Source organism: Prionailurus viverrinus, chromosome B4 (assembly GCF_022837055.1).
Source record: "Prionailurus viverrinus isolate Anna chromosome B4, UM_Priviv_1.0, whole genome shotgun sequence".
Taxonomy (NCBI): domain Eukaryota; kingdom Metazoa; phylum Chordata; class Mammalia; order Carnivora; family Felidae; genus Prionailurus; species Prionailurus viverrinus.
In genome coordinates this window covers 26593320-26619543 of record NC_062567.1, presented here as the reverse complement: position 1 = coordinate 26619543, position 26224 = coordinate 26593320, and the positions used below count along the sequence as shown (strand labels likewise).

The window sequence follows — 26224 nt, the reverse complement described above, 5'->3', positions numbered from 1 at the left end:
ATTCATTTTGAGAGAGAGAGAACATGTGCAAGTATATGAGCAGGGGAGGGGCAGAGAAAGAGGGAGAGAGAAAATTCCAAGCAGGCTCTGCACTGACAGCATGGAGCCTGACATAGGGCTCAATCCCACAAAACTGAGCTGAAATCAAGAGTCAGATGCTTAACTGACTGAGCCACCCAGGCACTCCAGGGAATTCACACTTTATATCAACATGTAACATTTCTACAAAACACATGCTGACCTATATTTTCATGAACCAATGGAAAAAAACCCTCCGATTAGTTTAATTTAAATTAATATGCAGGGGTTTTTTAATACTTACTAGTGAATCTTTTCTTCCAGGAGTTTTTTGTTTCTCTACTTGCATTTGGGTTTTTGGCACTAAATCTTGATGCTCAAGCACAAGCTGTTCATTTGGTAATTCATCATAACCTACAAAAGAAATGCATTTAGGCCATTAAATAGGAAAAAAAAACCACATCAGATCCATTATGAAGTACCTAAACTTCAAATTTATACAAGTGTACAGCAGAATTTTCCCTCATTTTGATAAAGCCAAAAATACCATAAGGCAAGATATGACATGAAAATGGTGAGAAAATTTTTGATGAGTATTTTTATACTCTTATTATTTCATAAACATTTATAGAAATTAAACAATTCAGTTCCAGTTTTCTTAAGCTAATATAAACTTAGCCTAAGATAAAGAGATACCAAACAATAAAACACATATGCACAGGTTACTTATAGCTTCACTTGTAACTGCATAATATTCGAAACCACCTAAGTGTTCAAGCATAGACTACTGTTTGAATAACTGAAGATATATACTATAAACTATAGTATGACATAAACAATGATATATAATATGATACAAACAGCTGTACATACAACTGTATAATGAATAGAAAATTTCTCTAGAATTTGACAGGAGAATTTCTTGGAGAGAATGTTAAGTGAAAAATAAAGTAAAAAAAAAGTAGATATCTAGTTTTTTTACCTATCCATGTGAGAAAGAAGAGGAAATATGGGGAAAATATAGAGACACTTACTTTTACAAAATGAAACACAAGAATGATAAACCAGAAAACAACTTACTTAAAACAGAAGGGATAAATTGGGGGATGCAAGGGTGTGGCTTCAGGAAAAAAATCTCTCCTTCTTAAATATTTTCATTTTTGGAAGTAGGCTAATATTTCTATATATTCTTAAAACAAATTGTATTAACAAAAATAAGAATAGGGTACTAAAAATGAAGGCAACTTAAGAAATTAGTCAACTTTGGGGTGCCTGGATGATTCAGTTGGTTAAACGGCTCAGGTCATGATCTCACTGATTTCGAGCCCAGCGTCGGGCTCTGTGATGACATCTCAGAGCCTGGAGCCTGTTTCAGATTCTGTGTCTCCCTCTCTCTATAACCCTCCTCCATTCATGCTCTCTCTGTCTCAAAAATAAATGTTAAAAAAAAAACTAAAAAAGAAATTAGTCAACTTGGCGTGCCTACATGGTTCAGTTGGTTAAGCATCCAACTTTTGCTCAGGTCATGATCTTGCAGTTCATGGATTGGAGCCCAATGCTGTGCACTGATGGTGTGGAGCCTGCCTGGGATTCTCCCTCTGTCCCACTCTCTCTGCCCCTCCCCTTTCTCTCTCTCTCTCTCTCAAAATAAATAAACTTAAAAAAAATTTTTTTTTAAAGAGCCAACTCAAGAAGGGGAAAAAGGGACTAATTTAGGTACTCATGATATAGTAATATATGCTCAGTCTTGGGTAAGAGAAATAAAATCATAAAATCTTTGGTTTGGTTTGTTTTTCTACTGGTATCAGCTACACAATTCTAAAACAATTTTAGGGTCTTCTAAAATTGAGCAAATGAGTAAATACATTGATGCTATATTTATACACACATATACCTACATATACATGTTCATACATATGTATACATATTCATACACACATATAATTACATACCATAAATGTATAGATAGAAATACAGATATGCACAAACACAGACACACACACACACACACACAGATACATACATACACCCCAGCACCAATGGACACCATTAGTTTTCAAATGTTGGTTTCTAGTAACATTTCCCACTAAAAAAAAAAAACAAGTCTACTAGGAAAAATGACTGATTCTACCTATGTGCAGGAAATGTTCAAGATTGGCATGGTACATCTTGTCATACTAAATATCAAGGAATTTCTCAATGTCTAGTGTAATAAGTTTATAGTACTAACTTGAATAAAATCCCACTAGCCAATACCATAACAATTTCAGAGCTAAAAAAGAATAGTATAAGCTATGAAACCATTGGAAGAATGAGAATCCATGGTCTCATTCCAATAATTTTTAAAAAGGGGAAAAAAATATGAGTGAGGATAAGCCCTTACTTTCAAGAATGTCAGGTACCAATTGGATAAACATGGATATGGTATTAAAGTTGGGAAATAATCATTTTGGAACCTTCAAACTAGAGACTAGTTCAGCAATGTATTATGAATACATCCTAAATCTAGGAAATTCTGATAGAGAATAGGATATTTGCATGATCTGAATGTATCTTCCTACAGATTACGTATTATCTGCTAAGGAGAAAATAGTAAGATGGAGGAAAACAGTTTGACCCATTTATCATTATTAAAATCACAAATTAATGATAGATGTACACAGCGTAGCTCTGGATGTGATACCCTAAGAACATCAGAAATATTCAAAATGAGGAAACTTTCTTTAAAGATACATTATTCTTCAAAGAATATAATGTCATAAAAGACAAAGAAGACCTAAGGAAATATCCTAGTTTAAAGAAGGATAGAAACATAACAACTACATGAAATACCTAATACTAAACTGGATTCTGCATGAAAGGGGAAAATGTTATAAAGAATAATATTGGGTTAAATGACAAATATTGGATTGTGAATGGTAGATTAGGAGAAAACTAGTATACCGATTTTAAGTTTACTGAAGGTATGAACTGTATTGTCACTACACAGACAACATGCTTAAACGTAGGAAATATATGTTTAAAGGGCTATGACAGGGGCGCCTGGGTGGCGAAGTCGGTTAAGCGTCCGACTTCAGCCAGGTCACGATCTTGCGGTCTGTGAGTTCGAGCCCCGTGTTGTGTTCTGGGCTGATGGCTCAGAGCCTGGAGTCTGTTTCTGATTCTGTGTCTCCCTCTCTCTCTGCCCTTCCCCCGTTCATGCTCTGTCTCTCTCTGTCCCAAAAATAAAGAAACGTTGAAAAAAAATTTTTTTTTTAAAAATAAAGGGCTATGACATACCCAACTTACTCTTAAATAGTTCATAAATAGTCCAACATATGCCTTATAAAAGAGAGCAAAAGATAAAGACAAAAAAGCAAACAAGAAAAATGTTAACAATAGATGATTCTACATGAAGAATATATAGGTGTTCTTTGTACTGTTTTTTAACCTCTTTTTAAATTTAAAATTATTTACAAATTGAAACCTTTTTAAAGTCATTTTTTAAATAATGAAGAAAGATAAAATGAATGTGAGAAAAAGTAACAGATATTAAAAACAGACAAACATATGGATAATAAGAATCGCTGAAGATAAATCAGGCCCTTGCACCAGGGAGCTCACATGGGGAAGACTAATGCCCTTAAAGTTTGACTTTAAAAACCAGAGGGGTGGAAGAATGGGAAGATGGCGGTGTAGGAGGACGCTGAGCTCACCGAGTCCTGCGGATCACTTAGATTCCACCCACACCTGCCTAAATAACCCAGAAAACCGCCAGAGACTAGCAGAATGGATTCTCCCGAGCCAAGCATAGACAAGAAGTCCACAGAAGAGGGTAGGAGGGGCGGAGAGGCAGTGTGCTACACGGACTGACAGAAGGGAGCTGGGGTGGAGGGGCGGCCACTGGGCAAGCAGAGCCCCCAAGTCTGGCTTGCAAAAGCTGAGGGGCCAGACAGAGTGTGTTCAGACAGCAAGCGGGACTTAACATCTGGAAGGTTATAAGCTAACAGCTCTGCTCGGAGAGCAGGATGGCTGGAGGACAATGGGAGGGAGAGTTGTTGAGCCCCGGATGACAGAGCACAGCTTGGCGGGGAACAAAGGCGCTGGTCGTTGCCATCTCCCTCGCCCATCCCCCGGCCAAAATCCCAAAGGGAACCAGTTCCTGCCAGGGAACTTGTTTGCACCGCGCAAATACCAAACGCTGTGCTTCTGCGGATCCATCCCTTCAGTGGGTCTGACTCCCTCTCAGTGCCCCAGGGCCCCTCCTGAAGAGGAACTCCCAAGGAAAAGCAAGCTGAGCCTGCCTGTCCCACCCCTATGCACCTTGCTGATCCACCCCAGCTGCAGGATCCCAAGCACCACAAGCTTGGCACTGTGCAAGTAGCCCAGACGGGCCTTGCCACCCCACAGTAAATCCCACCCCTTGGAGAGGGAAAGAGAAGGCACACACCAGTCTGACTGTGGCCACAGCTGTGGGCTGGGGGAGGACAGCAGGTCTAACTGCAGCCCCGCCCACCAACGCAAGTTATTCAAGACAGTACAGGGGAAGTGCCCCACAGTTCTGCACCACTACAGGGACTATCCAAAATGACAAAACAGTGCTCGCTTCGGCAGCACATATACTAAAATTGGAACGATACAGAGAAGATTAGCATGGCCCCTGCGCAAGGATGACACGCAAATTCGTGAAGCGTTCCATATTTTTTTGGGATGAGCACTGGGTGTTGTATGGAAACCAATTTGTCAATAAATTTCATAAAAAAAAAAAAATAAAAAATAAAAAAAAATAAAAAAAAAAAAATGACAAAACAGAAGAATTCCCCTCAAAAAAAAAAAAGTCCAGGAAATAACGACAGCTAACGAACTGATGAAAAACGATTTAAACAATATAACAGAAAGTGAATTTAGGATAATAGTCATAAAATTAAGAGCTGGGCTTGAAAACCATATAAAGGACAGCAGAGAATCTATTGCTACAGAGATCAAGGGACTAAGGAACAGCCAGGAGGAGCTAAAAAAAATGTTATTAATGAGCTGCAAAATAAAATGGATAAAACCACGGCTTGGATTGAAGAGGCAAAGGAGAGAATAGGTGAACTAGAATAAAATTATGGAAAAAGAAGAAGCTGAGAAAAAGAGAGATAAAAAAATCCAGGAGCCTGAGGGGAAATTTAGAGCACTAAGTGATGCACTAAAGAGAAATAATCTACCCATAATTGGTATTCCAGAGGAGGAAGAGAGAGGGAAAGGTGCTGAAGGGGTACTTAAAGAAATAATAGCTGAGAACTTCCCGGATCTGGGGAAGGAAAAAGGCATTGAAATCTAAGAGGCACAGAGAACTCCCTTCAGACGTAACTTGAATTGATCTTCTGCACAACATATCATAGTGAAACTGGCAAAATACAAGGATAAAGAGAAAATTCTGAAAGCAGCTAGAGGTAAACGTGCTCTAACATATAAAGGGAGACCTATAAGACTTGTGACCAATCTCTTTACTGAAACTTGGCAGGCCAGAAAGGAATGGCAGGAGATCTTCAATGTGGTGAACAGAAAAAAATATGCAGCCGAGAATCCTTTATCCAGCAAGTCTGTCATTTAGAATAGGAGAGATAAAGGTCTTCCCAAACAAACAAAAACTGAAGGAATTCGTCACCACTAAACCAGCCCTACAAGAGATCCTAAGGGGGATCCTGTGAGACAAAGTACCAGAGACATCGCTACAAGCATAAAACCTACAGACATCACAATGACTCTAAACCCCTATCTTTCTATAATAACACTGAATGTAAATGGACTAAATGCACCAACCAAAATATATAGGGTATCAGAATGGATAAAATAACAAGACCCATCTATTTGCTGTCTACAAGAGACTCATTTTAAACCTGAGGACACCTTCAGATTGAGAGTGAGGGGATGCACTATTTATCATGCCACTGGAGGTCAAAAGAAAGCTGGAGTAGCCATACTTATATCAGACAAACTAGACTTTAAATTAAAGGTTGTAACAAGAGATGAAGAAAGGCATTATATAATAATTACAGGGTCTATCCATCAGGAAGAGCTAACAATTATAAATGTCTATGTGCCGAATACAGGAGCCCCCAAACATATAAAACAATTATTCACAAACATAAGCAACCTTATTGATAAGAATGTTGTAATTGCAGGGAACTTTAATACTCCCCTTACAGAAATGGATAGATCATCTAGACACACAGTCAATAAAGAAACAAGGGCCCTGAATGATACATTGGATCAGATGGACTTGACAGATATATTTAGAACTCTGCATCCCAAAGCAACAGAATATACTTTCTTCTCAGGTGCACATGGAATATTCTCCAAGATAGATCACATCCTGGGTCACAAAACAGCCCTTCATAAGCATACAAGAATTGAAATTATACCATGCATACTTTCAGACCACAATGCTCTGAAGTTTGAAATCAACCACAGAAAAAAGTCTGGAAAACCTCCAAAAGCATGGAGGTTAAAGAACACCCTACTAACGAATGAGTGGGTCAACCAGGCAATTAGAGAAGAAATTTAAAAATATATGGAAACAAACGAAAATGAAAATACAACAATCCAAACGCTTTGGGATGCAGCAAAGGCAATCCTAAGAGGAAAATACATTGCAATCCAGGCCTATCTCAAGAAACAAGAAAAATCCCAAATACAAAATCTAACAGCACACCTACAGGAAATAGAAGCAGAACAGCACAGACACCCTACACCCAGAAGAGGAAGAGAAATAATAAAGATCAGAGCAGAAATAAACAATAGAATCTAAAAAAAACGTAGAGCAGATCAATGTAACCAAGAGTTGGTTTTTTGAAGAAATAAACAAAATAGATAAACCTCTAGCCAGGCTTCTCAAAAAGAAAAGGGAGATGACCCAAATAGATAAAGTCATGAATGAAAATGGAATTATTACAACCAACCCCTCAGAGATACAAGCAATTATCAGGGAATACTATGAAAAATTATATGCCAACAAATTGGACAACCTGGAAGAAATGGACAAATTCCTAAACACCCACGTGCTTCCAAAACTCAATCAGGAGGAAATAGGAAGCTTGAACAGACCCATAACCAACGAAGAAATTGAATCAGTCATCAAAAATCTCCCAACAAATAAGAGTCCAGGACCAGATGGCTTCCCAGGGGAGTTCTACCAGGCGTTTAAAGCAGATAATACCTATCCTTCTCAAGCTATTCCAAGAAATAGAAAGGGAAGGAAAACTTCCAGACTCATTCTATGAAGCCAGTATTACTTTGATTCCTAAACCAGACAGAGACCCAGTAAAAAAAGAGAAGTACAGGCCAATATCCCTGATGAATATGGATGCAAAAATTCTCAATAAGATACTAGCAAATCGAATTCAACAGCCTATAAAAAGAATTATAGATCAAGTGGGATTCATTCCTGGGATGCAGGGCTGATTCAACATTCGCAAATCAATCAACGTGATAAATCACATTAATAAAAGAAAAGATAAGAACCATATGATCCTGTCAAATGATGCAGAAAAGTCATTTGACAAAATTCAGCAACTTTCTTAATAAAAACCCTTGAGAAAGTCGGGATAGAATGAACATACTTAAACATCATAAAAGCCATTTATGAAAAGCCCACAGCTAACATCATGCTCAATGGGGAAAAACTGAGAGCTTTTTTCCTGAGATCAGGAACACAACAGGGATGCCCACTCTCACTGCTGTTGTTTAACATAGTGTTGGAAGTGCTAGCATCAGCAATCAGACAACAAAAGGAAATCAAAGGCATCATAATTGGCAAAGATGAAGTTAAGCTTTCACTTTTTGCAGATGACATGATATTATACATGGAAATCCGATAGACTCCATCAAAAGTCTGCTAGAACTGATACACGAATTTAGCAAAGTTGCAGGATACAAAATCAATGTACAGAAATCAGTTTCATTCTTATACATTAACAATGAAGCAACAGAAAGACAAATAAAGAAACTGATCCCATTCACAATTGCACCAACAAGCATAAAATACCTAGGGATAAATCTAACCAAAGATGTAAAAGATCTGTATGCTGAAAACTATAGAAAGCTTATGAAGGAAACTGAAGAAGATATAAAGAAATGGAAAAACATTCCATGCTCATGGGTTGGAAGAATAAATATTGTCAAAATGTCAATACTACCCAAAGCTATCTACACATTCAGTGCAATCCCAATCAAAATTGCACCAGCAGTCTTCTCGCAACTAGAACAAGCAATCCTAAAATTCATATGGAACCACAAAAGGCCCCGAATAGCCAAAGGAATTTTGAAGAAGAAGACCAAAGCAGGAGACATCACAATCTCAGACTTTAGCCTCTACTACAAAGCTGTAATCATCAAGACAGCATGGTATTGGCACAAAAACAGACACATACACCAGTGGAATAGAATAGAAACCCCAGAACTAGACCCACAAACGTATGGCCAACTCATCTTTGACAAAGCAGGAAAGAACATCCAATGGGAAAAAGGCAGTGTCTTTAACAAATTGTGCTGGGAGAACTGGACGGCAACATGCAGAAGATTGAAACCAGACCACTTTCTCATACCATTCACAAAAATAAACTCAAAATGGATAAAGGACCTGAATGTGAGACAGGAAACTATCAAAACCCCAGAGGAGAAAGGAGGAAAAGACCTCTCTGACCTCAGTCGTAGCAATTTCTTACTTGACACATCCCCAAAGGCAAGGGAATTAAAAGCAAAAATGAACTACTGGGACGTCATGAAGATATAAAGCTTCTGCACAGCAAAGGAAACAACCAACAAAACTAAAAGGCAACCAACGGAATGGGAAAAGATATTTGCAAATGACATATCGGACAAAGGGCTAGTATCCAAAATCTATAAAGAGCTCACCAAACTCCACACCCGGAAAACAAATAACCCAATGAAGAAATGGGCAGAAAACATGAATAGACACTTCTCTAAAGAAGACATCCGGGTGGCCAACAGGCACATGAAAAGATGCTCAACATCGCTCCTCATCAGGGAAATACAAATCAAAACCACACTCAGATATCACCTCACTCCAGTCAGAGTCGCCAAAATGAACAAATCAGGAGACTAGATGCTGGAGAGGATGTGGAGAAATGGGACCCCTCTTGCACTGTTGGTGGGAATGCAAATTGGTGCAGCCACTCGGGAAAACAGTGTGGAGGTTCCTCAGAAAATTAAAAATAGACCTACCCTATGACCCAGCAATAGCACTGCTAGGAATTACCCAAGGGATACAGGAGTACTGATGCATAGGGGCACTTGTACCCCAATGTTTATAGCAGCACTCTCAACAATAGCCAAATTATGGAAAGAGCCTAAATGTCCGTCAACTGATGGATAAAGAAACTGTGGTTTATATACACAATGGAGTACTACGTGGCAATGAGAAAGAATGAAATATGGCCCTTTGTAGCAACGTGGATGGAACTGGAGAGTGTGATGCTAAGTGAAATAAGCCATACAGAAAAAGACAGATACCATATGTTTTCACTCTTATGTGGATCCTGAGAAACTTAACAGAAACCCATGAGGGAGGTGAAGGATAAAAAAAGAGGTTAGAGTGGGAGAGAGCCAAAGCATAAGAGATTCTTAAAAACTGAGAACAAACTGAGGGTTGATGGGAGGGTGGGTGATGGGTATTGGGGATGGCACCTTTTGGGATGAGCACTGGGTGTTGTTTGGAAACCAATTTGACAATAAATTTCATATATTGAAAAAATATATATCTAAACATTAAAATATAAATAAATAAATAAATAAATAAATAAATAAATAATAAACAAACAAACATTAAAAAAAATAAAAGATAAAAAAATAAAAACCAGAGGGGCTGGGACACCTGTGTGGCTCAGTCAGTTAAGCATCCATTCAGCTCAAGTCATTATCTCACAGTTGGCAAGTCCAAGACCTTCACTGGGCTCTGTGCTAACAGTTCAGAGCCTGGAGCCTGCTTTGGCTGGGTCTCCCTCTCTGTCTGCCTCTCCCTGACTCACACACTGTCTCTGTCTCTGTCTCTCTCTCTCTCAACTAAATAAACATTAAAAAAAATTTTTTAAACCAGAGGGGCTAAATTCTGTGAAAAACCAGTCATACATCAAGCCTAGAGCTTTCAAAGCTGCCGGTATCAGCATTGGGCAAGTGGGGAGGGTGAGCGATGGTTCAGTCACAACACTGAAAGAGACAGAAATCTTCATGGAGAGGCAACATAAAAACAGCAGTTTAGGGGTGCCTGGGTGGCGCAGTCGGTTAAGCGTCCGACTTCAGCCAGGTCACGATCTCGCGGTCTGCGAGTCGAGCCCCGCATCAGGCTCTGGGCTGATGGCTCAGAGCCTGGAGCCTGTTTCTGATTCTGTGTCTCCCTCTCTCTCTGCCCCTCCCCCGTTCATGCTCTGTCTCTCTCTGTCCCAAAAATAAATAAACGTTGAAAAAAAAAAACAGCAGTTTACACAATGTGGGTGCATGGTGGGGAGCAAGTGAGAGATAGGTCTCCTCATACTGATTTCAGAGTATGTTGGGGGACTTCTCCAAAAATGAGGGAGTTAGAAGGCACCATTTTCCTCCCCCAGTACCCAACCCCCAGTATGAAAACACAGCCATCTTAGAGAAGTGGGGCTGCACAGACACCTGCTACTGAATCTACTAGTGGTGTGCTATGCCCATGAGTTCTCCTGAGAACTAGCCCACTCCAAAGCCTGCTAACCCTGCAGAGTACCTTGCATGTACACTACACATAGCCCTTTGCCTATAGCTACCATTATGTGCCTCACCTAGCTGTACCACTAGCATCATATACCAGGCCTAACTGCCAGGTCACAGCTGCTGCTGTGTGCCATGCCCAGCTGCCAGGCTAGGCCCAGCCACCACACCATGCCCAGACCTGTGCCCCAGCTACTGATACATGCCAGACCCAGGCACATCCAGCCATTGTTGCACATCATACCCATCCTCAAGCCTCTGGCAGCCCCAGTACACAGCTCCCAAATGCAGGAAAACTTTAGGAGATCCGGCAAAGGACCAGTGACCCAGCACAGATTTTGCTAATACCACCACTCCATTCCAAGTTCCCTGGCAGGCACATCCCCTCAGAGCTGGCCTGCTTGGGGTTCCCCTAACATCACAGAAAGAAAGCACAGCCCAAAACAGGCAGAGAGTCAGAGAGACAATTGCACTAAAAGGAAAAGTGACTCAGACACAACAGCAGGGCATAAGCAACACACATAGGATACTATCCTAAGTGCCAGGTTCTGATGAAGGGGAGACATTGCACTGCTGGGCACTCCAGGGCCACTTCGTCATAAAGTCATTACTTTCAAAAGCAGGAGATACAGTTGACTATCTTAACACATAAACAGGCACAGAGAGGCAGACAAAATGAGGAAACATACATTTATCCCAAATGAAAGAACAAGACAGTCTATATTAAGTTGATGATAACAACTAAGTTTGAACCCATTCTTTATCACACCCCCCCCCATATATTAGGTTTAGGGTGTCATAACTGACATTATTTTATTTCCAGAATCCTTTCACTAATATTTATACATATACTTAATTTTAATGCTTTTGTAATTCTACTTTTCTTATTCCTATTTATGGTCTTTCCTTTCCACTCAAAGAGTCCCTTTTAACATTTCCTGTACAGCTTGTTAAGTGGTGATTGATTGCTTTAACTTTTGTTTGTCTAGGAAATTCTTTACCTCTCCTTCTATTCTTAATGATAGCCTTGCTAGATAGAGTATTCTTTCTGCAGATTTTTCTCAGTCAGCACTTTGAATATATCATACCACTCCCTTCTAGCTTGTCAAGTTTCTGTTGAAAAATCTATCTACTGCTGTTCTTAAGGGTTTTCATTGTAAGTTACTGATTTCTGTTGTCCTATCTCTGTATTTTGCAAATGTAATTACAATATGTCTTGGTGTTGGTGTGTTTTTGTTGATTTTGATCAGAGTTCTCTGGTCCTCCTGGATCAGCATGTTTGTCTCCTTCCCCAGATAAGGGAAGTTTTCAGCTGCTCTTTTCTCAAATAAATTTTCTATCCCCTTTTCTCTCTTCTTCTTCTTCTAGTACTCCTATAAAGAAATGTTATTAGGTTCAATGGAGTTACTGAGTTGTCTATGTCAATTCTTGGTTCCATAATTCTTTCTCCCTTTTGTTCAGCTTCCTTATTTTCTAATATTTTATCTTCTGTTGTCACTAATTCATTACTCTGCTTCTTCCAGCCTCCAGTTCATTGCATCAAGCCTCTTTCCGATATTGTTTTTTATGAATATAATTTATTGTCGAATTGGCTTACATACAACACCCAGTGCTCATCCCAACAATTGCCCTCCTCAATCCCCATCACCCACTTTCCTTCTCTCCCACCCCCATCCACCTTTAGTTTGTTCTTTGTATTTAAGAGTCTCTTGTGGTTGGCCTCCCCCCATCTCTGTTTATATCTATTTTTCCCCTTCCTTTTCCCCATGGTCTTCTGTTCAGTTTCTCAAAATCCACATATGAGTGAAAACATATATGTTTTCCTTCTCTGACTGACTTATTTTACTCAGCATAATACCTTCCAGTTCTATCCACTTTGCTGCAAATGACAGGATTTCATTCTTTCTCATTGCCAAGTGGTATTCCATTGAATATAAAAACCACATCTTCTTTATCCATTCATATGTTGATGGACACTTATGCTCTTTGCATAATTTGGCTATTGTTGAAAGCACTGCTATAAACATTGGGGTACACGTGCCCCTACGCATCAGCACTTCTGTATCCTTTGGATAAATTCTTAGCAGTGCTATTACTGGGTCTTAGGGTAGCTCTATTTTTAATTTTTTTAGGAACATCCACACTGTTTTCCAGAGTGGCTGCACCAGTTTGCATTCCCATCACCAGTTTCTCCACATCCTTGTCAGCATCTGTAGTTTCCTGAGTTGTTCATTTTAGCCACTCTGACTGGTGGGAGGTGATATCTCAGTGTGGCTTTGATTTTTATTTCCCTGATTGTGAGTGACATCGAGCATCTTTTCATGTGTCTGTTGGCATCTGGATGTCTTCTTTGGAAAAGTGTCTATTCATGTCTTCTTCCCATTTCTTCACTGGATTATTTGTTTTTTGAGTGTTGATTTTGGTAAGTTCTTAATAGATTTTGGACACTAACCCTTTATCTGACATATGCCATTTGCAAATATCTTGTCCCATTCCATTGGTTGCCTTGCAGTTTTGTTGATTGTTTCCTTTGCCTTGCAGAAGCCTTTTATCTTAATGAGGTACCAATAGCTCACTTGTGCTTTTAATTCCTTTGCCTTTGGAGACATGTCAAGCAAGAAATTGCTGTGGCTGAGGTCAAAGAGGGTGTTGCCTGATTTCTCCCCTTGGGTTTTGATGGTTTCCTATCTAACATTTAGGTCTTTAATCTATTTTGAGTTTATTTTTGTGTATGCTGTAAGAAAGTGGTCTAGGTTCATTCTTCTGCATGTTGCTGTCCAGTTCTCCCAGCACCATTTGCTAAAGAGACTGTCTTTTTTCCATTGGATGCTCTTTCCTGCTTTGTCAAAGATTAGCTGGTCATACATTTGTGGGTCCAATTCTACATTCTCTATTCTATTCTGTTGATCTATGTGTCTGTTTTTGTGCCAATACCATTCTGTCTTGATGATTACAGTTTTATTCTAGAGGCTGAAGTCTAGGATTGTGTTGCCTCCCACTTTAGTTTTCTTCTTCAATATTACTTTGGATATTTGGGGTCGTTTGTGGTTCCATACAAATTTTAGGATTGTTTGTTCTAGCTTTGAGAAGAATGCTAGTGCAATTTTGATTGGTATTGCATGGACTGTGTAGATTGCTTTGGGTGATATTGAAATTTTAACAATATTTATTCTTCCAATCCATGACTATGAAATGTTTTTCCATTTCTTTGTGTCTTCGTCAATTTCCTTCATAAACTTTCTATAGTTTTCAGCAGACATGTCTTTTACATCTTTGGTTAGGTTTATTTCTAGGTATTTTATGGTTCTTGGTGCAATTGTAAATGGGATAAGATTCTTTATTTTTCTTTCTGTTGCTTCATTATTGGTGTAAAAAATGCAACCATTTCTGTATATTGATTTTGTACCCTGTGACTCTGCTGAATTCATGTATCAGTTCTAGGAGTTTTTCGGTGGAGTTGTTCAGGTTTTCCACGTAGAGTATCATGTCGTCTGCAAAAAGTGAAAGGTTGACTTCTTTGCCAATTTTTCTGCCTTTGATTTTACTTTTTATTGCTGAGGGTAGGAATTCCAACACATGTTAAACAACAGTGGTGAGAGTGAACATCTCTGTCATGTCCCTATCTCAGGGGAAAGCTCTCAGTTTTCCCCACTGAGGATAATATTAGCTTTGGGATTTTGATATATGGCTTTACGATGTTTAAGTATGTTCCTTCTGTCCTGACTTTCTTGAGGGTTTTTATTAAGAAACGATGTTGTATTTTGTCAAATGCTTTTTCTGCATCTATTGACAGGGCCATATGGTTCTCATACTTTATTAATGTGATGTATCACATTGATTCATTTGGGAATACTGAACCAGCCCTGCAGCCCAGTAATGAATCCCACTTGATCATGGTGAATAATTCTTTTTATATGCTGTTGAATTTGATTTGCTAGTATCTTCCTGAGAATTTTTTCATCTATGTTTATCAGAGATATTGGCCTGTAGTTCTCCTTTTTTGTGGGGTTGGTTTAGTAATCAAGGTAATGCTGCCTTCATAGAATGAGTCCAGAAACTTTCCTTCCATTTCTATTTTTTGGAACATCTTGAGAAGAATAGGTATTAACTCTGCTTTAAATGTCTGGTAGAATTCCCCAGGGATGCCATCTAGTCTATGACTCTTGTTTGTAGAGAGATTTTTGATAACTGATTCAATTTCTTCACTAATTATGGGTGTGTTCAAATTTTCTATTTCTACCTGTTTGAGTTTTGGTAGTGTGTGGGTGTTTAGGAATTTGTCCGTTTCTTCCAGGTTGTCCTGTTTGTTGGCATATAATTTTTCATAATATTCTCTGATAATTGCTTGTATTTCTGAGGGATTTGTTGTGATAAATCCACTTTCATTCATTATTTTATCTATTTGTGTCCTCTCTCTTTTCTTTTTGAGAAGTTAGGCTAGGGGGTTATCAATTTTAATTTTTCAAAAAACCAACTCTTAGTTTCATTGATCTGTTCTACTGTGGGTTTTTTTGGATCCTATATTGTTTATTTCTGCTATGATCTTTATTCTTTCTTTACTTCTGCTGGGTTTGGGGTGTGTTTGTTGTTCTGCTTCTATTTCCTTTAGGTGTGCTGTTAGATTTTGTATATGGAATTTTTCTTGTTTCTTGAGATAGGCCTGGATTGCAATGTATTTTCCTCTTAGGATTGCCTTTGCTGCATCCCAAAAAGTTGGATTGTTGTTGTTTTCATCATTTGTTTCCATATATTTTTTAATTTTCCCTTTAATTGCCTGTTGACCAAATCATTCTTTAGTAGATGTTTTTTAAACTCCATGCATTTGGAGGTTTTCCAAACTTTTACTTGTTGATTTTAAGTTTCATAGCATTGAGGTGTGAAAGTGTGCATGGTGTGATCTCAAATCTTTTGTATTCATTGAGGGCTATTTTGTGAGCCAGTATGTGATCTATCTAGGAGAATGTTCCATGTGCACTCAAGAAGAATATATATTCTGCTGCTTTTGCATGAAAAGTTCTAAATATACCCGTCAAGTCCATCTGGTCCAGTGTATCATTCAGGCCCATTGTTTATTTATTGATTTTCTGTCTAGATGATTGTTATAAGTGGAGTATTAAAGTCCCCTGCAATTATCACATGCTTACCAATAAGGTTGCTTATGTTTGTGATTGTTTTATATATTTGGGTGCCTCTAAATTCAGTCCATAAACCTTTATAATTGTTAGCTCTTCTTGTTGGATAGACCCCGTAATTATTATATAATGCTCTTCTTAATCTCTTGTTATAGTCTTTAGTTTAAAATCTAGTTTGTCTGATATAAGTATAGCCTCTCCAGCTTTCTTTTGACTCTCAATAGCATGATAGATGTTTCTCCTTCCCCTCACTTTCAATCTGAAAGTGTCCTCAGATCTAAAATGGGTCTCTTGTAGACAGCAAATAGATGGGTCTGGTCTTTTTATCCATCCTGATCCCCTATGTCTTTTGATTGGAGCACTTAGTCTGTTTACATTCAGTGTTATTATTGAAAGATATGGATTTAGAGTCTCTGTCTTATCTGTAGGTTTCATGCTTGTACTGATGTCTCTGGTCCTTTGTGGTCTTCACAATACTCATAGAGTCCCCCTTTGAATCTCTTGTAGGGCTTGTTTAGTGGCGATGAATTCCTTCAGTTTTTTGTTTGTTTGTTTGTTTTTCTGGGAAAGCCTTTATCTCTCCTTCTGTTCTGAATGAGAGGCTTGTTGAATAAAGGATTCTTGGCTGTTTATTTTTCCTATTCAGCACATTGAAATTTTTCTGCCACTCCTTTCTGGCCTGCCAAGTGTCAGTAGATAGGGTGCTACTAAACTTATGTGTCTACCCTTGTAGGTTTAGTCCCATTTATCCCTGGCTGTTTTCAGAATTCTCTCTTTATCCTTGTATTTTTCCAGTTTCACTATGATATGTCATGCAGAAGATTGATTTAAGTCTGAAGGGAGTTCTCTGTGCCTCCTAGATTTCAATGTCTGTTTGTTTCCTTCCCCAGATTGGGGAGGTTCTCAGCTATGATTTGTTCAAGCACACCTTTGACCCCTTTCTCTCTTCTTCTTCTGGAACTCCTGTGATATGGATATTGTTCTGATTCATTGAGACACTTAGTTCTCTAATTCTCCCCTCATGGTCCAAAATTTTTTTATCTTTTTCTCAGCTTCATCTTTTCTCATTCTTTTATATTCTATTTCACCTATTCTCCCCTCTACCACTTCAATTCTGGCTGTCACCACCTCTAGTTTATTTTGCACCTCATTTACAGCATTTTTAAATTCATCCTGACTATTTTTAATTCCTTGATCTCTGCAGCAATAGATTCTCTGCTATCTTCTATGCTTTTTTTTAAGCCCAGCAATTAATCTTATGAGTGTTATTCTAAATTATCATTCAGTTATATTTTTTATATCTGTTTGGAGCAATTCTTTAGCTGTCATTTCTTCCAGGAATTTCTTTTGAGGAGAATCTTCTGTATCATCATTTTTGCTAGTTTTCTGTCCCTTATGTGTTTTAAAAGCTTGTTATGTGTCCTGCACCTGTGAGCACTACTGTATTAAAGAAGGGTCATACATTGTCCAGGGCCTGACCCTTCAGGAGGTGCTTTTTAGAGAGTTACTTGCTCTCTGTTGTTGTGACTGTGATTTTTTTTATCTCCTTACTGGTAGTGATGTTTTGGACCCTCCACCAGGTGTCTTTTGATTTGTTCATTGAAGTAGCCCTGGAAAGGAAAACAAACAAACAAAAACAAACAGAAAATAAACACACACACACACACACACACACACACACACACACACACACACACATAACCAGAAACAGCAGCTACAAGTAAACAACAGTGTGGAGGCGGTGTTGATGAAAGCGGCCTTATCCCATACAAAGAGAGATGGGGGGGGGGGGCAGGATGAAAAAAGGATAAAAATTGACCAGAGAAACTATATGGCTTAATCCAGATAGAGAGAGAAAGGAAAATAAAGAAAGAGGCTGGGAAAAATAAAAGAATATAAAGTTATCCAGACAGAGAAACTATAAGGCTTAATCCAGAGAGAGAGAAAGGAGAATAAAGAAGGAGGTATGGAACATGTATCAAGAGAATGGATTAAATATGTCTGCTTAAACAAAACAACAACCAGAGTAACCTGACTAGAGGAGGGAAGAGATAAGGAGAAAAGGAAGGAAGACTATATCTATATAATAAGAATTGTCCAAGAATTAAACCAGTCAATGCAACAGCACTGGTCTGGAGGAGGGGCTGGCTGGTTCATCATCATCAATCCCACCCCAGTAGATAAGCCATTACCAGGTGGGGAGGGATATGGTTTGGTGCAGGCGGGTCCTGCCTCTACTGTGGGCCCTTGCTATCCCTTCGCTGAAGTCCCACCTTGTTGGTGATGGGGAAAAAAATGGTGACACCCCAGTCCCTCTTCCTCAGACCAGGTATCCCAAACCACTCTGTTCCAGCTATCCTCCCTGTGCCATGGGTGCAAATGAGGCAGTGTGTCCCACTCCGCCAACTCCCATGCCCTGGCTTGGCTGAGATTCAAACTCCCACTCTGTGCACCCCAGTACTGGGGAGTAGAGCTCCACACTGCCCTCTGGCATGTGCTGCATGCACTCTGCTGTTCTGTTCTGACTGCTCTATCCTTCAGGCAAGCCTTCTTTTAATGATATTAAATTTTCCAACCCATAAACATGAAATATCTGTTTGTTCATGTCCTCTTCAATATCTTTCACCAATGTGGGTTTTTGTTTGTTTTTTGTTTTTTTGTTTTTTTTGTTTTTGTCTTGGGTGTTTGAGTACAGGTCTTTCACCTCTTTGGTTAAGTTTACTTTTAGATATTTTATTATTTTTGGTGCAATTGTAAGTTGTGTTTTCTTAATTTCCCATTCTACTACTTTGTTATTGGTGTATAGAAATGCTGCCAGTTTCTAAGTATTAATTTTGTATCTTGCAACTTTACTGAATTCATAAATCAGTTCTAGTAGATTTTGATGGAGGCTTTAGAGTTTTCTATGTATACTATGTCATCTGCAAATAGTGAGAGTTTAAATTCTTCTTTACCAATAGGGATGTTTTGCATTTCCTTTCCTTATCTGATTGCTGTGGCTATTTCCAGTACCATGCTGCATAAAAGCTGGAGTGGACATCCTTGTCTTATTCCTGATCTTAGCGGAAAAGCTCTGCTTCTCACCATTATGATATTAGCTTTTTTCATATATGGCCTTTGTTATGCTAACCAGTGTTCCCTCTAAACTCCCTTTGTTCAGAGCTTTTATCATGAAAGCAGGTTAAATTCTGTCCATTTTTTTCTGCATCTGAGTTGATCATATAATTTTTATCTTTCATTTGGTTTGCAAATACTGAACGATCTTTGTATCCCAGAATAAATCCCATTTGGTTGTGGTGAATGAGCTTTTTAATGTGTTATTGTATGTGGTTTGCTAATATTTTGCTGACAATTTTTGCATCTATGTTCATGAGAGATATTGGCCTATAGTTTTTTTTTTATGGTCTTAGGCTTTGGTATCATTATAATGCTAGTGTTGTAGAATATATTCGGAAGCTTTCTTTCCTCTTTTATTTTCTGGAATAGTTTGAGAATATGTATTAACTCTCCTTTAAATATTTGTAGAATTCACCTGTCAATCCATCTATCTGGTCTTGGACTTTAATTTTTTGGAATTTTTTTTATTATGAATTCAATTTCATTCCTTGTAATCAGTCTGTTCAAATTCTCTATTTTTTCCTGATTCAGTTTTGGAAGACTGTATATTTCTAGGAATTTATCCATTTCTTCTATGCTGTAAAATTTGTTGGCATATAAGTTTTCATAATAATATCTTGCAATTCTTTATATTTCTGCAATACCAGTTGTTAATTTCCTGTCTCAGTTCTGATTTTATTGGGCCTTTTCTCTTTTTTTTCTTAATGAGTCTGGCTAAGGGTTTATCAACTTTTTTAATCTTTTCAAAGAGCCAGCTCTTAGTTTTATTGATATTTTTCTAATTGTTTTAGTCTCTATGTCACCTATTTTTGCTCTGATATTCACATTTCTTTCTTCTACTTGCTTTGGGTTTTGTTTGTTTCTTTTATAGCTCCTTTAGGTGTAAAGTTAAATTGTTTATTTGAGTTTCAGGGATGACTTGATATTTAGAACAATATATTAAATGATTATAAAAGTCTTATGAAAATCTCAGTTGATCTGCAAAGAAAATATTTTTCCATTCTTAATGAGTAATGAATAAAAGGAAATTTGCATTGGGCAAATATTAAAATCAATATGAAACATTATAAGTGTTCCCATTAAAGTTGAAAACAAATAATAGTTCCTCCCCACTAACTATTTATTTAACATTATCCAAGAGATCTTAACTGATGCAAAATGACCAAAAAAAAATGAGGAAATAATATAAGGAGACTAATGATAATTATTTACAATTGATAAGATTTTCCATCTAAATTTTTGAAGATAATCAAATATTAGAATTGATAGAGTTCAGTACAGTAGCAGGATCAGACAAGTAGTCGAATGTCAATTATTCTTCAGATCTGTAATATTCATTTAGAAAATATGATAGAAAATATTACCTTCAAATCACAATAGTGTTTTAAAAACAAGCAATTAGAACTAAAATTACAAAAGTCAAGGCAAAGATTTTTTAAATATAAACTGGAATGATAATCAATAAAAGTAGTTAAAACCGCAATACATTGTTTGGTGGCACTTATTCATTTTTTTTTTTAGAATTATCATATCTTTAATTATTTATTTTTGTCTTTTATTAATTTGTAGAGGATCTTGTATACTTTTATTTTTTTTTTATTTTTATTTTTTTAATGAAATTTATTGACAAATTGGTTTCCATACAACACCCAGTGCTCATCCCAAAAGGTGCCCTCCTCAATACCCATCACCCACCCTCTCCTCCATCCCACCCCCCATCAACCCTCAGTTTGTTCTCAGTTTTTAACAGTCTCTTATGCTTTGGCTCTCTCCCACTCTAACCTCTTTTTTTTTTTCCTTTCCCTCCCCCATGGGTTCCTGTTAAGTTTCTCAGGATGCACATAAGAGTGAAAACATATGGTATCTGTCTTTCTCTGTATGGCTTATTTCACTTAGCATCACACTCTCCAGTTCCATCCACGTTGCTACAAAAGGCCATATTTCATTTTTTCTCATTGCCACGTAATATTCCATTGTGTATATAAACCACAATTTCTTTATCCATTCATCAGTTGATGGACATTTAGGCTCTTTCCATAATTTGGCTATTGTTGAGAGTGCTGCTATGAACATTGGGGTACAAGTGCCCCTATGCATCAGTACTCCTGTATCCCTTGGATAAATTCCTAGCAGTGCTATTGCTGGGTCATAGGGTAGGTCTATTTTTAATTTTCTGAGGAACCTCCACACTGCTTTCCAGAGCGGCTGCACCGATTTGCATTCCCACCAACAGTGCAAGAGGGTTCCCGTTTCTCCACATCCTCGCCAGCATCTATAGTCTCCTGATTTGTTCATTTTGGCCACTCTGACTGGCGTGAGGTGATACCTGAGTGTGGTTTTGATTTGTATTTCCCTGATAAGGAGCGACACTGAACATCTTTTCATGTGCCTGTTGGCCATCCGGATGTCTTCTTTAGAGAAGTGTCTATTCATGTTTTCTGCCCATTTCTTCACTGGGTTATTTGTTTTTCGGGTGTGGAGTTTGGTGAGCTCTTTATAGATTTTGGATACTAGCCCTTTGTCCGATATGTCATTTGCGAATATCTTTTCCCATTCCGTTGGTTGCCTTTTAGTTTTGTTGGTTGTTTCCTTTGCTGTGCAGAAGCTTTTTATCTTCATAAGGTCCCAGTAATTCACTTTTGCTTTTACTTCCCTTGCCTTTGGGGATGTGTCGAGTAAGAGATTGCTACGGCTGAGGTCAGAGAGGTCTTTTCCTGCTTTCTCCTCTAAGGTTTTGATGGTTTCCTGTCTCACATTTAGGTCCTTTATCCATTTTGAGTCTATTTTTGTAAATGGTGTGAGAAAGTGGTCTAGTTTCAACCTTCTGCATGTTGCTGTCCAGTTCTCCCAGCACCATTTGTTAAAGAGGATGTCTTTTTTCCATTGGATGTTCTTTCCTGCTTTGTCAAAGATGAGTTGGCCATACGTTTGTGGGTCTAGTTCTGGGGTTTCTATTCTATTCCATTGGTCTATGTGTCTGTTTTTGTGCCAATACCATGCTGTCTTGATGATGACAGCTTTGTAGTAGAGGCTAAAGTCTGGGATTGTGATGCCTCCTGCTTTGGTCTTCTTCTTCAAAATTCCTTTGGCTATTCGGGGCCTTTTGTGGTTCCATATGAATTTTAGGATTGCTTGTTCTAGTTTCGAGAAGAATGCTGGTGCAATTTTGATTGGGATTGCATTGAATGTGTAGATAGCTTTGGGTAGTATTGACATTTTGACAATATTTATTCTTCCAATCCATGAGCAGGGAATGTCTTTCCATTTCTTTAAATCTTCTTCAATTTCCTTCATAAGCTTTCTATAGTTTTCAGCATACAGATCCTTTACATCTTTGGTTAGATTTATTCCTAGGTATTTTATGCTTCTTGGTGCAATTGTGAATGGGATCAGTTTCTTTATTTGTCTTTCTGTTGCTTCATTGTTAGTGTATAAGAATGCAACTGATTTCTGTACATTGATTTTGTATCCTGCAACTTTGCTGAATTCATGTATCAGTTCTAGCAGACTTTTGGTGGAGTCTGTCAGATTTTCCATGTATAATATCATGTCATCTGCAAAAAGCGAAAGCTTGACTTCATCTTTGCCAATTTGGATGCCTTTGATTTCCTTTTGTTGTCTGATTGCTGATGCTAGAACTTCCAGCACTATGTTAAACAGCAGCAGTGAGAGTGGGCATCCTTGTCGTGTTCCTGATCTCAGGGAAAAAGCTCTCAGTTTTCCCCGTTGAGGATGATGTTAGCTGTGGGCTTTTCATAAATGGCTTTTATGATCTTTAAGTATGTTCCTTCTATCCCGACTTTCTCAAGGTTTTTTATTAAGAAAGGGTGCTGGATTTTGTCAAAGGCCTTTTCTGCATCGATTGACAGGATCATATGGTTCTTCTCTTTTTTTTTGTTAATGTGATGTATCACGTTGATTGATTTGCGAATGTTGAACCACCCTGCATCCCAGGAATGAATCCCACTTGATCATGGTGAATAATTCTTTTTATATGCCGTTGAATTCGATTTGCTAGTATCTTATTGAGAATTTTTGCATCCATATTCATCAGGGATATTGGCCTGTACTTCTCTTTTTTTACTGGGTCTCTGTCTGGTTTAGGAATCAAAGTAATACTGGCTTCATAGAATGAGTCTGGAAGTTTTCCTTCCCTTTCTATTTCTTGGAATAGCTTGAGAAGGATAGGTATTATCTCTCCTTTAAACGTCTGGTAGAACTTCCCTGGGAAGCCATCTGGTCCTGGACTCTTATTTGTTGGGAGATTTTTGATAACCGATTCAATTTCTTCGCTGGTTATGGGTCTGTTCAAGCTTTCTATTTCCTTCTGATTGAGTTTTGGAAGAGTGTGGGTGTTCAGGTATTTGTCCATTTCTTCCAGGTTGTCCAATTTGTTGGCATATAATTTTTCATAGTATTCCCTGATAATTGTTTGTATCACTGAGGGATTGGTTGTAATAATTCCATTTTCATTCATGATTTTATCTTTGGGTCATCTCCCTTTTCTTTTTGAGAAGGCTGGCTAGAGGTTTGTCAATTTTGTTTATTTTTTAAAAAAACCAACTCTTCGTTTCATTGATCTGCTCTACAGTTTTTTTAGATTCTATATTGTTTATTTCTGCTCTGATCTTTATTATTTCTCTTCTTCTGCTGGGTTGGCTGCCTTTGCTGTTCTGCTTCTAGTTCCTTTAGGTGTGCTGTTAGATTTTGTATTTGGGATTTTTCTTGTTTCTTGAGATAGGCCTGGATTGCAATGTATTTTCCTCTCAGGACTGCCTTTGCTGCGTCCCAAAGCGTTTGGATTGTTGTATTTTCATTTTCGTTTGTTTCCATATATTTTTAAATTTCTTCTCTAATTGCCTGGTTGACCCACTCATTCGTTAGTAGGGTGTTCTTTAACCTCCATGCTTTTGGAGGTTTTCCAGACTTTTTTCTGTGGTTGATTTCAAGCTTCATAGCATTGCGGTCTGAAGGTAAGCATGGTATAATTTCAATTCTTGTAAACTTATGAAGGGCTGTTTTGTGACCCAGTATATGATCTATCTTGCAGAATGTTCCATGTGCACTCGAGAAGAAAGTATATTCTGTTGCTTTGGGATGCAGAGTTCTAAATATATCTGTCAAGTCCATCTGATCCAATGTCTCATTCAGGGCCCTTGTGTCTTTATTTACCGTGTGTCTAGATGATCTATCCATTTCTGTAAGTGGGGTGTTAAAGTCCCCTGCAATTACCACATTCTTATCAATAAGGTTGCTTATGTTTATGAGTAATTGTTTTATATATTTGGGGGCTCCTGTATTCGACGCATAGACATTTATAATTGTTAGCTCTTCCTGATGGATAGACCCTGTAATTATTATATAATGTCCTTCTTCATCTCTTGTTACAGCCTTTAATTTAAAGGCTAGTTTGTCTGATATAAGTATGGCTACTCCAGCTTTCTTTTGGCTTCCAGTAGCATGATAAATAGTTCTCCATCCCCTCACTCTCAATCTAAAGGTGTCCTCAGGTCTAAAATGAGTCTCTTGTAGACAGCAAATAGATGGGTCTTGTTTTTTTATCCATTCTGATACCCTATGTCTTTTGGTTGGCACATTTAATCCATTTACATTCAGTGTGATTATAGAAAGATACGGGTTTAGAGTCATTGTGATGTCTGTATGTTTTATGCTTGTAGTGACATCTCTGGGACTTTGTCTCACAGGGTCCCCCTTAGGATCTCTTGTAGGGCTGGTTTAGTGGTGACAAATTCCTTCATTTTTTGTTTGGGAAGACCTTTATCTCTCCTTCTATTCGAAATGACAGACTTGCTGGATAAAGGATTCTTGGCTGCATATTTTTTCTGTCTAGCACCCTGAAAATCTCGTGCCAATTCTTTCTGGCCTGCCAAGTTTCAAAAGAGAGATCAGTCACGAGTCTTATAGGTCTCCCTTTATATGTGAGGGCACGTTTACCCCTTGCTGCTTTCAGAATTTTCTCTTTATCCTTGTATTTTGCCAGCGTCACTATGATATGTCGTGCAGAAGATCGATTCAAGTTACGTCTGAAGGGAGTTCTCTGTGCCTCTTGGATTTCAATGCCTTTTCCCTTCCCCAGTTCAGGGAAGTTCTCAGCTATGATTTCTTCAAGTACCCCTTCAGCCCCTTTCCCTCTCTCTTCCTCCTCTAGGATACCAATTATGCGTATATTATTTCTTTTTAGTGTATCACTTAGTTCTCTAATTTTCCCCTCATACTCCTGGATTTTTTTATCTCTCTTTTTCTCAGCTTCCTCTTTTTCCATAACTTTATCTTCTAGTTCACCTATTCTCTCCTCTGCCTCTTCAAGCCGAGCTGTGGTGGTTTCCATTTTGTTATGCATTTCGTTTAAAGCGTTTTTCAGCTCCTCGTGACTGTTCCTTAGTCCTTTGATCTCTGTAGCAAGAGATTCTCTGCTGTCCTGTATACTGTTTTCAAGCCCAGCGATTAATTTTATGACTATTATTCTAAATTCACTTTCTGTTATATTATTTAAATCCTTTTTGATCAGCTCATTAGCTGTTGTTATTTCCTGGAGATTCTTCTGAGGGGAATTCTTCCGCTTGGTCATTTTGGATAGTCCCTGGCATGGTGAGGACCTGCAGGGCACTTCCCCTGTGCTGTGGTGTATAACTGGAGTTGGTGGGCGGGGCCGCAGTCAGACCTGATGTCTGCCCCCAGCCCACCGCTGGGGCCACAGTCAGACTGGTGTGTGCCTTCTCTTCCCCTCTCCTACGGGCGGGATTCACTGTGGGGTGGGGTGGCTCGTCTGGGCTACTTGCACCCTGCCAGGCTTGTGATGCTGGGGATCTGGCGTATTAGCTGGGGTGGGTAGGCAAGGTACACGGGGGCAGGAGGGGCAGGCTTAGATCGCTTCTCCTTAGGTGATCCACTTCAGGAGGGGCCCTGTGGCAGCGGGAGGGAGTCAGATTCGCTGCTGGAGGTTTGGCTCCGCAGAAGCACACAGTTGGGTGTTTGCACAGAGCGAGCAAGTTCCCTGGCAGGAACTGGTTCTCTTTGGGATTTTGGCTGGGGGATGGGCAGGGGAGATGGCGCTTGTGAGCACCTTTGTTCCCCACCAAACTGAGCTCTGTTGTCAGGGGGCTCAGCAGCTCTCCCTCCCTTTGTCTTCCAGCCTTCCCGCTTTCCAGCAGAGCTGTTAACTTATGACCTCCCAGACGCTAAGTCGCGCTTGTTGTGGAGCACAGTCCGTCAGACCCTTC

The 26224-nt window shown here is 38.7% G+C and overlaps 1 protein-coding gene and 1 non-coding gene across 18 annotated transcripts in view; one reads left to right on the top strand and one right to left on the bottom strand.

Moving 5' to 3' along the window:
- LOC125170263 (coiled-coil domain-containing protein 7-like) overlaps positions 1-26224 on the bottom strand; it is a 305241-nt gene that overhangs the window by 195730 nt on the left and 83287 nt on the right. For all 17 annotated transcript variants that reach the window (XR_007153952.1, XR_007153953.1, XR_007153951.1 and 14 more), the window contains one exon: positions 323-432. The gene's annotated coding sequence lies outside the window, so the exon portion shown is untranslated. The remainder of the gene's footprint in view (positions 1-322; positions 433-26224) is intronic.
- LOC125171359 (U6 spliceosomal RNA) lies at positions 4596-4702 on the top strand. The gene has a single exon (XR_007154279.1). It is a non-coding gene; the product is annotated as a U6 spliceosomal RNA (small nuclear RNA).